At 42.5% G+C, this 18836-nt stretch overlaps 1 pseudogene; it reads left to right on the top strand.

Annotated features, from left to right (window-relative positions):
* Positions 1–8316: 8316 nt before the first annotated feature.
* LOC112661073 (small ubiquitin-related modifier 3-like) lies at positions 8317–13823 on the top strand (annotated as a pseudogene).
* The last annotated feature ends 5013 nt before the right edge of the window (positions 13824–18836 follow it).

Here is an 18836-nt window from a genome sequence, read left to right on the forward strand (position 1 = left end):
ACTGAAGAATAATGTTTCTTGGGGATCCCTGGGTGGCGCAGCGGTTTGGCGCTTGCCTTTGGCCCAGGGCGTGATCCTGGAGACCCGGGATCGAATCCCACATCGGGCTCCCGGTGCATGGAGCCTGCTTCTCCCTCTGCCTGTGTCTCTGCCTCTCTCTCTCTCTGTAACTATCATAAATAAATAAAAATTAAAAAAAAAAAAAAAAGAATAATGTTTCTTTATTTTATACAGTTTGAATAGAAAACAATTTATCAAGTGCCTCTCTACTATCCATTAGCACCAGATTAAGTATCTGAATTTACTCATTTAATCTTCCTACTAGCCAAGGAAATAAGTCTATGATGATATGTATTTTCCAGATACGTAGTATTATTTCAGATATATATAATATTATTTCAGATGCATATAAATGAGCCTCAGAAAGGTTTATTTGTTTATGTATTTATTTAAATTTAAATTTTTATTTTATTTTTTATTTTTTTAAAATGTTTTATTTACTTATTCATGAGGGACACAGGGAAAGGCAGAGATAGGAGAAGCAAGCTCCCTATGGGGAGCCCAATGCAGGACTTGATCCCAGGACCCCAAAATCATGACCTGAGCCAAAGGCAGACACTCAACCACTGAGCCACCTAGGCATCCTTAGGCTCAGAAAGGTTTAACAACAGCTGGGAAGTGACATACCTAAAACTGAACCCAGATCTGCCTGACTCCTTAACAAATGGGCCTAACTTTTAGTGAATACTGTGGATATCTTGAGACTGAAAACTCTATTGGAATGAACTCCTTCAAGGTAAGGGTAATACCTTATTTCTCTTTGCATCCCCAGCAGAGTCTGTCACCTAGATATCCTCAAACCATATTTTTGGAAGTATCAAATGACTAATTGAAAAACATAAATGAGCTTTATTACTGATAAACTATATTAACCTCAAGGGACTATATTTTGTCTATGCACTTGTAACTCCATTTGATGGTAAACTCTTTGGGGACAAGTATTGTTTTTTGTTTTTTGTTTTTGGTTTTTTTGGCAAGATATTGTTAAATAACAAAACCCAACTGAGTCCATTTTAAAGACCTACTTGGCTTTTTTAAACAGTTCATTAATTGGGCAGCATTACATCAAGCAGGTAGAGGGGAACTCTGAGGAGTTGTACAAAATGGAAGGTTTTTATAGAAAGCAGGATAGGGAAAGAAAGCTATAAGAAAAAAAAGCATTGTTTCAGGCAAGATCACCTTCCCTTATGGGGAAAAGTAGGGGGTCTTATAATACAGATTGCCTCATCTTCCTTTGGGGAAGGAAAAGGGCCATGTGAGAAATTACCTCATTGGTGCTTATCAGAAAATTGCTAATAGACAGGGTAAGATTTACATTTTGAAAGGAGGTTGCAACTTGCAATTATGTTAGGTATTAAGCCCCTGTTTGGGAACCTGGCCTAGCCCAAAAGACACCATTTTGGGCCTGTGGTTTTCCTAACAATACAGATACAATGTTTATTTTTATACCTTCCACAGTTGACACAGGGGCTTGCTGAGTCAGTTTTTAGCAAATGTGGATTAGGTCCCTTCTTCTGAATCCACAAAGCCAGTAAATGCTGACGTAGAGATTCTGTTCATGGCAATAGCCCCTGGTCTTTCTACACCATACTAACTGCTGTCCTCTAGCTTCCCTGAGTTCTATTCTTCTAGGAATAATTTAGTTAATTCAGTGTTTTTGTGTTTGGATTCTTTTTCAATTTATGGCTCAACCATATGTAACAGAAAAAAAATGCAATTTTGTATTCAACTTTGAAAATGATTAAGTCATCTGTTATGGGGGGGGGGGGGGGTGGAGAAAACACACCTGAATGTACATATGATTAAATGGCCTTGAGGATGTAACACAAGCCAACCAAAGCACAGAAATCCAGAGTTCACCCTGCAACAGCATCCTGAAATTGTGTCTCCACTTCCACTCTGGGTCTTTGAACGAGCTTCCCAGGTGTTATTTCCCAGTGATGACATGACTCAGTCTCTGGAGCTCTGGGTTACTCTGAACTGGAAGGATACTATCTTATCACATTTCAGTCCAGGCAGCTTAAGGTAGGCTTTTTGAAACTTTTGACCAACTCCCAGTAAGGAATGCATTTCACACTGCATCACAGTACATTGAGTGTGTGTGTGTGTGTGTATTTATAATATTTATACTGAAATAAAAATGTGATGTAACAATACTTCATTATATGTGCTGCACTCTGATGTCGGCTAGTCTATTTCTATTTCTTTCTTTTTTTAAAAAAAGATTTTATTTATTTATTCATGAGAGACACAGAGAGAGAGAGGGAGGCAGAGACACAGGCAGAGGGAGAAGTAGGCTCCATGCAGGGAGCCCGATGTGGGACTCTATCTTGGCTCCCCAGGATCACACCCTGGGCTGAAGGCGGCACTAAACTGCTGAGCCACCTGGGCTGCCCCTCTATTTCTATTTCTATTCTATTTCACATTTTAAAAATTGTAGTTGGCAATCTACCAACTTAATTTCACCACCCATTGAGTCTCCCAGTTTGAAAAACACTGGCCCAATGCATCCACATAAGTTGCTGCTCCTTGAGTTCAGGGACACATGTCTTTTCTTACCTGTGTCTTTAGAACCTGTCACGCTTTTTTTTTTTTTTTCCTGAACAAATGAGGGAGTGAATACCTACCGTGTGCTAGAAGCGCAAGGATAACCAACACTGGGAACTAACACTGTAGAGATCTTTGCCCTGGTGGAGCTTATAGCCTATTGAGGAAAGGAAAAAAAAAAAAAGACCCACTAACCCACCATCAATAATCAGAGACAAGGAGTTGGGCACATGTAAAAAATCTCTTCCCATCTCTACTCCACAAAAAAAAAAAAAGTTCCTGGAACTTGTTGTTTCTGTCCCCATTTTCATTGGAAGCCCCAGTCCCCTCATTCCACAGGGGCCTGGTAAGACTCCTTATTTGAGAACTCCATCTCTACCCCCTGGAGTGAGTGGGGGGGCCTGGCTACAGTAATGATTATGATTGGTTTGACTTCAAGTGAATCAACTGAAGTCACCTTTATAATCAGTACATGGAAAGGGTGTCTTTTTTCTCTGGGACTATAGCTGTAAGATTGAATGAAGTGAGAGCTAACTTCCATTATATGAAGAGAACAGGTCAGAAAATGAAACTGAAATACAGAGAAAAAGATAGCTAAGAGCAGAAGCAAGAGAAGAAAGACCATCATTTGAAACTCAGTCTAAGACAGGTCTAGGGTCAGCAGATCAGCAACATTTCATAACTATTTGAGCTAATAACTCCACTTTTGGCTAGCACTGGTTTTAGTTGGATCTCTGTTATTTGCAGCTAACTGTGAAGGGAAGGTAGAAAGCCAATTAACTTCTTTTGTTTATGTATTTTAATATTTTTAATTATTTTTAAAGCTCTTCGTTTTATTATTTTTTTAAAAGTTTTATCTATTTGAGTAATCTCTACTCCCATGATGGGGCTCAAACTCACAGCCCCTAAGATCAAGCCGCATACTCCACCCACAAGCCAGCCAGCTGCCCCTAATTTCTTTTTTTAAAAAAAGAGTAGAAAAGGGGGCCCCTGCCTGGCTCAGTTGGTAGAGTATGCAACCCATGATCCCAGGGATTGCTTTAGTTCAAGACCCAGATTTGGCATACAGCTTGCTTGAGGAGAAAAAAAAAAAAAAAAACAACAACAACATTTGTGGGGTCACAGACACGCTTCTCCCATGATTGAGAAACTTGCCCAGAATATGCCAGGTTTCAAGGATTCCAGAGTTACAAAGTTGGCTGTTTTCTTTCCTTCCTTCCTTCTTTCCCTCTTCCTTCCTTTCATCTCTCTCTCTCTCTCTCTCTAAGATCACCTTATCAGTTGTGTGGAGAAAGATTAGGGGGGTTTATTAAGGGAAGAGAAAGCAGGGAAGCTATTATATATATATTCCTAGCTAGAAAAATAACTAGCTAACATAATTTAGACCCGAGTGTCATGGTAGCAAAACAAAGGAAGAGAAGCAGATTTAAGAACAATTTTGGTGGCGCTGCTAGGACTTGGTTATGGACTAGATAGATGTAAGGGGTTGAATTGTCAAAATGAATAAATAAAATGGATAAATTAATATATGCTGAGTTCAGCACAGAGAAAAGTGGTATGTCTTAGACCCTATGGTAAGAAGTGCAATAGTGAAGATGAAAAATAGTCTCTGTCTTCAAGGAGTTTATAACAAGGATTTCTAAGATTCTTCTTCTTCCTTTTTTTTTTTTTTTAAGAGTTTATTTATTTATTCATGAGAGACACAGAGAGAGGCAGACGGTGAAGCAGGCTCCCTGTAGGGAGCCCAATGTGGGAAAAGATCCTAGGACCCTGGAACCATGATCGGAGTCAAAGGCAGATCAACCATTGAGCCACCCAGATGTCCTGCTCCTAAGATTCAAAAAAGAAACCCAACAACAGCAACAACAACAACAACAACAGGAATAGCAAAGGTCTCACCAGCAGTTGAAAGAATGGGCTTTGTATTCCTTCTAGACGTGGGAGGACTGAGCCTTGCCTTTATAAGACAGAACTTGTGTTAACTCTGATAACCTAGCCTCTACCCACCCCCCCTCCAGGCCATTGTGGGGATTAGGGGAAGGACTGCTATTGAGAGGGCAGTGGGTGAGGGGAAGGAAAAAAGATGGAGGCAAATATATGCGAGATGGGAGCCCATGCTGAACTTCATTGTCATAGTCAGCAAAATAGGATTTGGAGAAACAAGGGGTATGAGAATAGGTGTTATATAGTGATGGAATGCTAGCTTCTGAGTGCTCTATCAGGTCAACTATCTCAGAGAGCACAGAACAGAAAGAGTCTCACACCAGGTTAAATGCTCAAATCACACTCATTATTAAATCAAGGAAAAACACAAAGAGGGAGAAGCAAGGGGAAAGATGGGTTAGATTGACACATTTAGGATAAGATGCAATGAAGTGGAAGCGTGACAGTACCTGAATCCTGGAGGGAACATAACGTTCATGTGATCTGTCTCTTGGCTGTATCAGGACCAATATGTACTTACATTTTGGTGTACTTACAAAGTCTAGAGTTGAAGTTTGAGCAAAGGCGTGCCCCCCTAGAAGTTTCCCTGAATCAGTGACACATGCTGACACTAGGTGACACAGCAGTACACCTGGCCACCGGTGTACTCATCAAGTGGCAGGTGAGCAACTATGGGGTGTTACTTGTATATTTTGGTCAGAGGATGTGGCCAGACTGGTTGTTATAGTCTGCATTAAGACTTCATGCAGGAGGGTCATCTGGGTGGCTCAGTTGGTTAAGTATCTGTGTTTAGCCTCAGGTCATGATCCTGGGCTCCTGAGAATGAGCCCCCCCATCAGGCTCCTGGCTCAATGGGGAGTCTGCTGGTCCCTCTCCGCACACCCCCACCTCATGCTTTCTCTCAAATAAATAAATAAATAAATAAAATCTTAAATTAAAAAAAAAAAAAAAGACATCATGAATGAGGGGCCCCTGGGTGGCTCAGTAGGGTAAGTGTCTGACTCTTGATTTGGGCTCAGGTCATGATCTCAGGGTCCTGAGAGATAGCCCTGCTTCCTTCCAGGCTTTTTGCTCAGTGGGGAGTCTACTTCTTTCTTCCCACTCCTTCAGCCCCTCCCACCCCTCTCTGTCCAAAATAAATAAATAAATCTTAAAAAAAATCACTTCATGTATGAATATTTAGTGTCTTGGTACATTTGGGATAACACCAATACTTTGAGTTCCAGTGTCTCATATACTTTCACTACCTCAAAAATAGTAGGTATCTCTTGGACCTTCCATCCTTTGTATATTTAACACACACATCTTGTATATATTATCTTTCCGTAACAAATTTATGTAAGGTTTTGCCATTATCTTATAAATCATAAACTTATTCCTTTTCTAAAATGGAATAAAATGGTCTACAAAGCAAACGCATGTTACAGTAGGACAGTGTATCCAAGTCAGAGAAAACTCTGGGAATGGTATAAGCTAGTACCTGGAGAGGAATACCAAGTAAGATCCCTGGGGAGGACCCTTCAAAGACCTAAGAGGAGAGGGACTTTTTCCCTTGGGAGTCAGGAGCTAAACCCAGGAAGGGAAGGGGGCCAGCCAGAGCCTGCAATGGAGTGCTCAGGGGCCCATGGCTAGAGATGTGATAGGGAAGCAGCTAAGATAAGCAAATGCAGCCTATTATCCAACAGGATTGCTGACACCCAAACTTGGAGCCAGAGACTTTTCCCTGAGGCCCCCAAGGAAGGGAGAAGTCACAGAAGAGGTGAGAGGAAGCACTGCCAAGCAGAAGTCCAGCCTAGCCCAGTGCAGCCCAGCCTTAGGGCCTGTGAATAAAAACCAGCTCATACCAGGACTCCCCAGGTTTCTTGCAAATCTGTAACTTCCTTAAATTAGCTATTTTTGTTACTCCTTGTTTCCAGGCAGTTCAACTAGCAAAATGAATACGGTTTAGGCAAAGACAGGAGGAGGTGCAGTGGGGTGGGGGGTGGGGGGACTGGTTACTTATTTAAAAGCTGGCCTGGTGATTGGGAGCAGCCCCTAATGGGGAAGGTATGTGCTGTTGGGATGGGGTGGGTGGGGGAGGGTACAGCAGCGCCCAGGGAACCTACGGGAAGAGCTGAGGGAAGCCAGCTGCATCCTAGTGGAGGTGTGAAAGCTGGATGGGGCCGGCGTTGGGGAGGATGAGGGTTGAAGTGAGAGCTCTGATCCCGGCTGCTCTGCTAGCCCCTCGGGGTATACTTGGGCTTTTAAAACCACTTTGCTTTGTAGTCAGAGGTATAGGAACTGACTGCTGTGGGCAGGGGAGACTGTGGGAAAGAGTTGGGCCCCTCCCCTCGGGGCTCCCACCGTGCCTCCTCCATCACTGTACACTCATTGTCTGTTCTCTGTGGGTCTCCCCCGCCAGACGTGAGCGTCCCGGGAGCAGGCACTGTGTCCGATTCACCTCTTTCTGCCTCACAATGTGGCCCAGCGTGGGGCCTGACACTTGGAAGTTTCTCAAAGAGTTACTTGTTGAATGAATGAACAAATGAATGCTTTCTCCCAACTACTCTGAACTCTAGAAGGGATTTACAAAGAAGGAAAGGCCTGATCGCTGCTCCGGATTCCTTACATCACTTAGCCAGGCATTCGTGTGCCTCCGGGATTCAAGGAGGCAGTGAACCCCTAAGATTTAGTTTCTATGTTTATGTGCATTTTCCTGAGGATAAGATTCTACATAATTTATCAGGTTTTCAAAGAGGTGCCTGTCCCCCCCAAAGAATGAGAGTAATCATTGAGAAAACAGTTCCAGGATGGCGATTTTATTAAGTTTGCTCAGCATTTATTTCTCTGAACAAAATCACTTTTCATACCAACACTGCTGTTTTCTTCCTGTCTATAATCTCTTGAGTTTATTTTGTAATGTCAGAATCATCTGTTCACCTGAGTAAATGGTAACAAGATGCTGATGGGGGCCAGGGCATGCTACCCTGAAACAGGGCACCCTCACTTATTCAATATTTATCTTAAGCTGAAAGAATTTTTTTTTTTAAAGATCTTATTTTTAAGTAATCTCTACTCCCAATGTGGGGCTCAAACCTACAACCAGGAGATCAAGAGCCACTGGCTCTAATGCAGAGACCAACCAGATGCCCCTAGCTGAAGGAATTTGTAAAAGCCAAGAAGCAGGAGGGTCACTCTGACCTCCCCCACTTTCTTCCCTGAAACAGGTCATAAAACTCCCCTGTGAAAGGCACCCTCCCTGTACCAGGAGGAAGCAGGACATTCTTGTTAGCAGGGACAGAGGATTTAGGCCGGAGAAGGCTGTGTAAACAAGCCGTGTTAAGCTAACCATTATCTTCCTAGTTACTTCTTCACCGTTTACTACCCCTAGCCCAAACCCCCTTGTCTTGTCAATTGTTCACAAACTTTTATTTCCCTAAAAGGTATAAAACCTTCCTGCTCTGGTCACTTCTTGAGGTCCTCATTCTCTTGGAAGGCTCTCACGTATATGTAAACATTTTTGAAAACCGTATATGCTTTTCTCCTGTTCATCTGACTTTGTCAGTTTCAGTTTCTGACCAAGCCAGGGACCCTGGGAGGGTCGAGGGAAACTTTTTCCTCTCCTACGGTACTATCACCTTCGCATTCTCCCAGAGCTTCCCCTTTTGTCACCCCCGCTAAGGCACCCTTAATTGATTTCTCTTGCATTCGGGGGTTTTGCAGGCGGGGAGCCAGCGGGGAGCGGGTGTGGGGCTTTAGAAGTGAGACCTCCAGCGCCGAGGCCGAACCAGGAAGAGAGCTGCTGAGATACTCGGCTACCTAATCCAGTTCTCCTTGCACGCTCAGCAGCCTCCCCTCCCTCTGCATAACAATGGAAGGAAAGAGGAAGTGGGAAAAAAATAAGGTCGTGTAATTGAGTTAGAAGGGGTAATTACCAGGACCCCAGAGCAGAGGGAAAGTACCTCTCAGAAAGAAGAGCTGAAGACCAGCCTACGAGGAATGAGTAACACATACTTGCTGGTGCAGGGGAGCAAAAAAATAAAACCTCAGTGCTGGATTGGCCAGGCACTGGAAAAACCTGAGGTAGGCAGCGAGGACTGGGCTACAGTAGATTCAAGGGAGGAGGAGAGTGAGCTCCGGGCCAGGCGGGGATTTTGCAGCAGCTGCTGTGCCCTGATACTGAGTATCGGTGCCGCAAGGGAGGGATGAGTCAGTCCCAGCAGGTCCAAGTTTAGGATTAAAGAGAGAGCCTGTAGGAAGGCACTCTGCTAGCAAACATCTTCCTGTGAGAGGGCTAGTGACCATGCTAAAGAGGGATCCCCGTCCCATACGGGACACCAAGGAAGCCCTGAACCTGCCAGAAGGGCTCATTTGCATGGAGACTGAGCATGAAATGCTGTTTTAAATTGCCTTCCCTTCCTCTCCCCAGAAGTTCCTGCCAGCTTTGCCACCCTTCGCTTGATTTCATAGAGTTGTTTAAAACCAGGGTTGGGGGATCCCTGGGTGGCTCAGCAGTTTGGCGCCTGCCTTTGGCCCAGGGCGCGATCATGGAGTCCCCGGATCGAGTCCCACGTTGGGGCTCCCTGCATGGAGCCTGCTTCTCCCTCTGCCTGTGTCTCTGCCTCTCTCTCTCTCTATCATAAATAAATAAATAAATCTTAAAAAAAATAAAATAAAACCAGGGTTGGCTTAGAGTGGAAGGCGAAGGGGCAATGCCAGATTACGGTGGTGAATGTCACATCTTGCTACAGGAGGCAGGGAAGGGCAGGGCGTTTTGAAACGAGAATTCTTGGTTATGGGTGTGGCTGTAAATGCATCCTGCACCTTGATGCCTCATGGGAGAGAGCTAGGAGCTGTGCGGGGACCCGGCAACAGTGGGCTGGTTTCTTTGAGGAAGTAAAGCCCACCACCCCATCCTGACGTTCATGGTAGTTGAAAGGATGGCAGGACCCGACTGCATCACTCATCCTAAGTCTGTATGGAAACAGAAAATGCCCTGGGCACATACTGACCCGCTGTATGGACTGTTAGTTCATGGTGCCTGAGCAGCCCCTGAAGCAGCATGTTAGAGTCCCATGCAGGGGAGGAGGTTCTTAATAGGTGACTTTGATTAGATGGTTTTGTGTTTGTTTTGCGGTAACATATATACATCATGAAATTAGCCATTCTATTTTCTTCTCTAAAGATTTTTTTAAAGATTTTATTTATTTATTCATGAGAATACACAGAGAGGAGAGAGAGAGAGAGGCAGAGACACAGGCAGAGGGAGAAGCAGGCTCCATGCAGGGAGCCAGACATGAGACTCGGTCCCGGGTCTCCAGGATCACGCCCTGAGCCCTAGGCGGCGCTAAACCGTTGAGCCATCGGGGCTGCCCCTAAAGATTTTATTTTTAAGCAGTCTCTACACCTACTGTAGTGTTGGGTTTCGAACTCACAATCCTGAGACCAAGAGTTGCATGTTTCACCGACTGAGCCAGCCAGGCGCCCCTTAACCATTTTAAGATATACAAATTCTGTGATGTTAATTAAAACCACAATGTTATACAACCAGCACCATGATTTCCAAATTTTTTTCATCCCTCTAAACAGAACCTCTCTACTCATTTGTGCGTTTATTTTTGTTGTTACTGTTTAAATAACTTTTTCTCGGGTTGCGTGGGTGGCTCAGTGGTTGTCTACCTTCCGCTCAGGGCATGATCCTGGTCCTGAGGATTGAGTCCTGCATGGGGCTCCCTGCGAGGGAGGACCCTATGTCTGTGTCTCTGCCTCTCTCTCTGTCTCTCGTGGATAAATAAATAAAATATTTAAAAATAGTAATACATAAAAAATAAATAAATAACTTTTTCTCTAGGATATATGTTGATCTCTGCTGGTAGGTGGAGTCAGGTCAAGTTATACAGAGTGAACAGATTTCTTCACCTGAGTTTCTTTTGTCACAGGATTGCTGTGAGGTCTTTTCTGTGTAAACAGCTTTGCTACTTTCCTTCTACATACCCACACTTTTTTTTTTTTTAACAAAGTAGGAATTATATCAAACTACTCAAAACTTAGTGCTTAACACTACAACCCTTTTACTTGCTTGCAATTCTGTGAGTCATCAAGTTGGATGGGAATCAACTGAGCATTTCTTTTTCTTCTTCTTCTTTTTTTTTTTAAGATTTTATTTATTCATGAGAGACAGAGAGAGAGGCAGAGACATGCAGAGGGAGAAGCAGCCTCCTCTCAGGGAACCCGATTTGGGACTGGATCCTTGAACTCTAGCATCAGGCCCTGAGCTGAAAGCTGAGTTTAACCGCTGAGCAATCCAGGTATCCTTCTATTATTGTTAACTAGGGTCATTTATGCCAGTGTAGTCTTCCGGTGGTTCAGCTGGGGCTGGATGATATAATATGACCTCATTCATATGTTGGGAGCTGGCTATGGGCTTGGGTATATATTTCCAGCATGTTACATGGGTGGTAGGGTTCCAAAAGCAGCAAAAGAGAAAGATTAAGACCCCAGTGCAACTGATTTTCAAGCTGCAGTCTGACTCATCATTTGTTAATGTCCCATTGTCCAAAGCGAGTCACATGGCCAAATCCAGAATCTTTGTGAGTGAGGACTTCATGAAATCCAGATACAACCAGTGTGGTTCCTTGGGGCCATGATTGCAACAAGGCACCACACCTGCATTTTGCATTTTTCTTTCCCCCTTAACAGGATATTTATTTTCCAAGTTGATATAATCATCATAATTACATTTGTAATGACTACACAATAGTCAATCAAATGACTATGCCAAAATGTGCCTAATCGTTATTACTTTTTTTTTTTTTTTGTGGTTTGTTCTAATTTTCACTGTTAAATATGTCATTTAGCTCTCCCTCCTTCACCTTGGCCACCTCCTCTGTCTGCCACTCCTGGTGCTACCTTGTGCTTCTTTTGTATGGATCGGTGCCTCTTGTGAAGCGGCCCCTGAGGAGACTCCGGCACTCTCCATGGCTGATGAAAGGCCCAAATAAGGAATCAAGACTGAGAACAAGGATCTATTAATTTAAAGGTGGTGGGCAGGATGGTCCAGCAGGCAGTGTAAGATTAAGAGGTATACATCTCCTAGTAAACTTGTGAAAGCCCACTGTAAACAGCAAGGTTTGTCAATGAGGCAGATCAGATTCTGTTTTGATGGGCAGCCAATCAATAGAACAGACACACCTGCACATTTGGAAATGGAAGATGAAGACATACTAGATGTTTTCCAGCTGCAGACAGAAGGCTGTGTATTACAAAGGGAAAGTGAGGGGCATATGGCTCAGTTGGTAGAACATTCAACTGTTGATCTCAGGGGTGTGAGTTCAAGCCCCAAACCTGTGTTGGTGTAGAGATCCCTTAAAAATAAAATCTTTAAAAAAAAGCAAAAGGGGACCTGCTACTTTACTCCAGAACTTTGTTCTTCCAGACTAAGAAGACATTCTCAATGAGAAAAGCAAAACTTGGTTCCACCGGAACCATCCGGATTAATATGGTATAGTTTTCTCTATTCTATCATTTTCCTCTTCCCTATTCCTTTGTTGTACATAAAGTAATTGTGTTTGTACATAGCACATTACATTTTTTTAAACTAAATGGCCAGTAGTGTGTTTCGATGGACATCAAATGGAGATGGGATAGAGGAAAATACTGGTTCTATGGGACAGCCCAGGTGGCTCAGTGGTTTAGCACTTGCCTTTGGCCCAGGGTGTGATCCTGGAGTCCTGGGAACGAGTCCCACATCGGGCTCCCTGGGTGGAGCCTGCCTCTCTCTCTGTCTCTCAAGAATAAATAAATAAAATCTTAAAAAAAAAAATACTGGTTCTATGAAAATACCCCCTTACTCCATTAATGGCATACTCATTTATATGCCAGTAAGTTATTTTCCTTTCACTGTTTAACAAAAAAGGACAGCATAAAAAGCCTTGCATACCTTGTTCAAATGGAGAATTTTAACGTTTTTCATTTATCAATGTAAAACCAAGGACGATTTTATAACATTTTTGTATGTAACTGTTACATGTAGGGCATTCTGTCTTTAAGTAGGAATAAATTACTCGAAAAGAAATGAAAACTAGGGGCAGGTGGCTCAGTCGGTTAAGCGTCTGCCTTCAGCTCAGGTCAGGATCCCAGGATCCTCCATTGGGCTCCCTGCTCAGCAGGGAACCTGTTTCTCCCTCTGCCTCTCCCTCTGCTCATGCTCTCTCTTGCTCTATTTCTCTCTCTCAAATAAATAAGGTAAAAAAAAAAATCTTAAAAAAAAAAAAAGAAATGAAACCTAGGTAGTTCTTCCTTCAAGTGTCTTGTTGTATAAACTTCTTGTTCTTTAAAAAAAGTTATTGGAACACCTGGGTGGCTCAGTGGTTGAGCATCTGCCTTTGGCTCAGGTAGTGATCTCGGGGTCCTGGGATCCAGTCCCCCATTGGGGTCCCCACAGGGAGCCTGCTTCTCCCTCTGCCTATGTCTCTGCCTCTCTCCGTGTGTCTCTCATAAATAAATAAATAAATAAATAAATAAATAAATAAATTCTTTTAAAAAGTTATTAAACAGATATTTATTGAGTACCTACTATGTGTAAAGAATTATTCACAAGGAGTAAGGATGCCTGTTAGAATTTTTTCAGGAGAAATTCAGACAAACATGAATATATAACATGTACTGTGGAGAAAAAGCAGGGAAGGGAGATTAGAACCCGAAAGAAGTGGGTGGAGGGTAGGTTTGCTATTTTAGCTCTGAGCCACCCAAGCATCCTTGTAGTCTTATATCTTGACCACTTCAATCTTTTGCACCTTCTAGCTTTTGAGCTGTAATTGCTATTTTCTGTTGCTCTAGGGTATATGTACATGGGGGGAGACATATTAAGTGGCACACACATACGCACACACAAACATGGTCAGGATCACACTTTGACATATACATGTTTCCTGGTGTGAAAAAAAAATCAGGCATAAAATATCTGGAATCATAAAGGTCAAATAACAGGGGAAACCAATTTTTTAATCAGGGGACTTAGGTAGCTATTTCTTTGAATCGCAGCTGTATCTTGGCCCTGAAGACGAATAAAAGGTTCCTTGGCAGGGGTCCATCTGGGTATGTGTGGTTCTGACCCTGTGCTCTGTGCTCTGCTTGGGTGCACTCTTGGGCACTGACCAGGAGGTGGGGCCACTTTTGGCAAGAAGAACCCAGTCTTGGGCTCTTTGTGTCTATTTCTTTTTTAATTTTTATTTATTTATTTTTTTAAAGATTTTATTTATTTATTCATGAGAGACAGACAGACAGAGAGAGAGACAGGCAGAGGGAGAAGCAGGCTCCACGCAGGGAGCCCAATGTGGGACTCGATCCTGGGTCTCCAGGATCAAGCCCTAGGCTAAAGGCGGCGCTAAACCGCTGAGCCACCGGGGCTGCCCCTATTTCCTTAAAAAAAAAAAATATTTGGGATCCCTGGGTGGCGCAGCGGTTTGGCGCCTGCCTTTGGCCCAGGGCGCGATCCTGGAGACCCGGGATCGAATCCCACATCAGGCTCCCGGTGCATGGAGCCTGCTTCTCCCTCTGCTTATGTCTCTGCCTCTCTCTCTCTCTGTGACTATCATAAATTAAAAAAAAATATATATATATATATATCTATTTGAGAGAGAGTGTGTGTAAGTGTGCAGGGGGGAGGGGCAGAAGGGGAGGGAGAAGCAGACTCCCTGCTGAGCTCGACCCCAGGACTCTGGGATTATGACCTGAGCTGAAGACAGACACTTAATGGACTCAAACACCCAGGTACCCCTCTTTGTGTCTATTTCTACTTTTTTTTTTAAAAAAGAATTTTCTTATTTAAGAGAGAGAGAGAATGAGTAAGCAGGTGGAGGAGCAGAGGGAGAGGGACAAGCAGACTCTGTGCTGAGTGCGGATCCCAACAGGGGCTTTTATCCCATAACCCTGAGATCACAACCTGAGCCGAAATCAAGAGTTGGATGCTTAAGTGATTGGGCCACCCAGGCACCTCTGTTTCTACTTTCTAAGTCGTTTAGTAAGGGCAAGATCAGTGTCCCTGACACATATAGTATGTCTGTCTGCCCCATGAGAAAATGTTTCATTAATTAATTAATTCATGTATTTAGGCATCTGTTTATCCAATAATTTGTCTACTCATTTGGGCATGTATTTATATGTTATTGCATTCATTCATTCAGTACACATTTATCAAGGTCAAGATTCATGCTCGAGGGATCAATGATAACTAATTAGAGAACCTAAGTGGGTGCCCAGGGAAAGGTCCTAGTCACCAGATCTGCAGTTGTTGGTGTTGTGTAAATTGACATCCTGGCAATGTACTGATCAACTCTTCTTGGTCCATTAACTTTGAACAAATAAACTAATGTTTTACCACTCCAAAACCAAAATGTGCTGACTGAACCTTCTTTACCAGGAAAATGGTATTACATTTCTCTTTGTGATATGGAAGGTTAGAACAACAATATGTGACCTACAGCTCTGGGCACTGATTCTGTACTATGTCAGCTGTGAAGAAACAGATGTCCCTGCATTCTTTTTTTTGGCAAGTATATATACCTTTGTGCTTTTAAAGGATGATGGGCATTTTTTTAAAGAGCAAAATTCAGACTCCCTGTCCTTAAGGAGTTTATAATCCAATTGGAGCAATAAAGCAAGTCTGCACAGAGTCAAAGATCACAGAACTAAGAAATTTTTTTTTTTTACTAAAGGCTGGTATCTGGTCTGAAATTCCCTACCAACATGGAACTCTCCCTGCAAAGTACAATGAAAATAATCTTTTCAGCTCTGTACCAACACTTCTCTGGGGAAGAACTTACTATTAATTCTTTTATATTTATTTATTTATTTATTTATTTATTTATTTATTTATTTATTATTTTTTAAAGATTTTATTTATTTATTCATGAGAGACAGAGAGAGGCAGAGACACAGGCAGAGGGGAGAAGCAGGCTCCATGCAGGGAGCTGGATATGGGACTTGATCCTGGGACCCCAGGATCATGACCTGAGCCAAAGGCAGTGCTAAACCCCTGAGCCACCCAGCCTGCCAATAAATAAAACCTTGAAAAAAAAAAAGAAGAAGAAGAGAAAGTCTCTCTTCTTCTATCCCCATCCCAGCACCTCATTTCTCCTCTCCAGAGGCAACCACTGTTAAGTGTAGCCTTCCAGAGATGCACATACGTCAATTTTTTTTAAATTTTTTCCTTTTTAAAGTAAGCTTTACACCCAATGTGGGGCTTGAACTCACAACCTAAGATCAAGAGTCAAAACTCTACCAACTAAGCCAACCAAGTGTTCCTTAATATTCTTTTTTTTAACATTAGTGTTAGTATACAATATACAATATTTTCCCTGTAATAACATATCTTAGACATTATACCATATCATTACTTAGAGGTGTTTTGTTCCTTTGAATTGGTGCATAGCATTTCATTGTACAGATATATCCTAATTTATTAAATCTATTTATGAATATTTTGGTGTTTCCAACCTTGTTATTATAAACAAGGCTGCCAAAAAAATTAAAAAAATAAAAAATAAATGAGGCTGCAATGAATCATTTTTTTTTTTTCATTTCGATTACATATCTTTTTTTCATGTAGGTAGGCAAATTTGTAAGATAAATATCTAATGGCAGAACTTCTGGATCAAAGGGCAGATGTGTTTGTGACTTTTTTTTTTAATATTTTATTTTATTTATTCATGCATGAGAGACAGAGATAGAGAGAGAGAGGCAGAGACATGGGCAGAGGGAAAAGCAGGCTCCCTGTAGGGAGCCGGAAGTGGGACTCTATCCCAGGATCTGGGGACTCTGGGATCACAATCTGAGCCAAAGTCAAACACTCAACCACTGAGCCACCCAGGTGTCCTGTGTTTGTGATTTTTTTTTTTTTTTAATTTATTTATGGTAGTCACAGAGGGGGGGGGAGCAGAGACATAGGCAGAGGGAGAAGCAGGCTCCATGCACCGGGAGCCCGACGTGGGACTCGATCCCGGGTCTCCAGGATCTCGCCCTGGGCCAAAGGCAGGCGCTAAACCGCTGCGCCACCCAGGGATCCCTGTGTTTGTGATTTTGATAGACATTGCCAGTTGCCCTCAGTAAACGTGGTATCAATTTGCATTCCTTTCTTCAATTATGAGAGTATTTTTCCCACATGCAGTTACCAGGATATTAACGACTTTTTATCTTATTTATTTTGATTTTTTTAATTTTTATTTTTTTAAATTTTTTTTATTTATGATAGTCACAGAGAGAGAGAGGCAGAGACACAGGCAGAGGGAGAAGCAGGCTCCATGCACCGGGAGCCCGACGTGCGATTCGATCCCGGGTCTCCAGGATCGCGCCCTGGGCCAAAGGCAGGCGCCAAACCGCTGCGCCACCCAGGGATCCCTATTTTTATTTTTAAATATTTTATTTATTTATTTATTTATGAGAGACACAGAGAGAGGGAGAAGCAGGCTTTATGCAGGGAGACCGATGTGGGACTCGATCTGGGGACTCCAGGATCATGCCCTGAGATGAAGGCAAATGCTCAACCACGGAGCCACCCAGGCGTCCCTCTTTGTTTCTTTTAAAAATATTTTATTTATTTATTTTAGGGAGAAAGAGAGAGTGCACATGCGCAAGTATGTGCCCTCAAGCAGTGTGCCCTCAAGAGCGTGGGGAGCAGAGCTAGAAGGACAAGCAGACTGCCCTGAGTGCAGAGCCTGATGTGGGGCTTCATCCCAGCACCTCGAGGTCATGACGTCAGGTGAAATCAAGAGTTGGATGCTAAAAAAAAAAAAAAAAAAAAAAAAAAAGAGTTGGATGCTTAACCCACTGAGCCACCCTGGTGTCCTGGATATTAATTACTTTTATTTATTTATTTTTATTTTTTAAAGATTTTTTAAAAACCTTTTTAAGATTTTATTTATTTATTCGTGAGAGACACACACACACAGAGAGAGAGAGAGATGCAGAGACACAGGCAGAGGGAGAAGCAGGCTCCACTCAGGGAGCCTGACTGGGACTGGATGCTGGGTCTCCAGGATCACGCCCTGGACCGAAGGCAGGTGTTAAACCGCTGAGCCACCCAGGGATCCCCATTGCACTTCTTTTATTATGAATGAAGTTGAGTATCCTTTCATATATATGAGGGCCATTTGTATTTATTTTTCTACACATATTTTCTATGTGTGGCCTATTTATATCCCTTACATATATATTTTTACTTTTTGTTGATTTTCTTCTCCAAATCTAGATTTTAAATGTGTTTATATCATATTATTTTTATTATTATATTATTAAAATATACATATTATATATATGGTGGGCATGGAGCCCAACACAAAGCTTGAACTCACGACCCTAAGATCAAGACCTGGCTGAGATCAAGAGTTGGACACCTAAATGAGCCATCCAGCCACCTCTATAGTGTATACATTTTTAATTAGTTTAATTTAATACAAAAAGACAAATACTATATGATCTCACCCTATGTGGAATCTATAACAGTGGAACACGTAGTAACAGATATAAGAACAGTGAGGAGGGGATCCCTGGGTGGTGCAGCGGTTAAGCGCCTGCCTTTGGCCCAGGGCAGGATCCTGGAGACCCAGGATCGAATCCCATGTCGGGCTCCCTGCATGGAGCCTGCTTCTCCCTCTGCCTATGTCTCTGCCTCTCTCTGTGTGTGACTATTATAAACAAATAAAAATTAAAAAAAAAAAAAAAAAAAAAGAACAGTGAGGAGGACCCTGGGATCATGACCTGAGCTGAAGGCAGATGCTTAACCGACTAAGCCACCTAGGCAGCCCACAATTTTGATTTTCAATCATAGTTTAATACAGCTGGGGTAAAAAAGATGGGGTTTATTAGTATTTTCTTCTAAAGCTTCTTATTTATTTTTTTGAGTGCTGTTTTACCATTTCGAGGAAGGCTTGTCCACAGCAAGATCCTATATATATCGAAATTCTGTGTTTTCTTCTGGTACCTTTGTTCTTTCTCTTTTCACATTTCAGCCTTTCCTCTATCTAGAATTTATTTTGCCATAAAGTACAAGATGAAAAAGAAAAAGTACAAGATGGTGATCCAATTTTATTGTTTTCCAGGTTGCTCTTCATTTTTCCCAAACCTTTTATTGAATATCCATCTTTTTTTTTTTTTTAAATTAGCTACACAGATTTTATTTTATTTTTTAATTTATTTATGATAGGCACACAGTGAGAGAGAGAGAGGCAGAGACACAGGCAGAGGGAGAAGCAGGCTCCATGCACCGGGAGCCCGATGTGGGATTCGATCCCGGGTCTCCGGGATCGCGC

This window comes from Canis lupus, chromosome 23 (genome assembly GCF_003254725.2).
Source record: "Canis lupus dingo isolate Sandy chromosome 23, ASM325472v2, whole genome shotgun sequence".
Taxonomy (NCBI): Eukaryota; Metazoa; Chordata; class Mammalia; order Carnivora; family Canidae; genus Canis; species Canis lupus.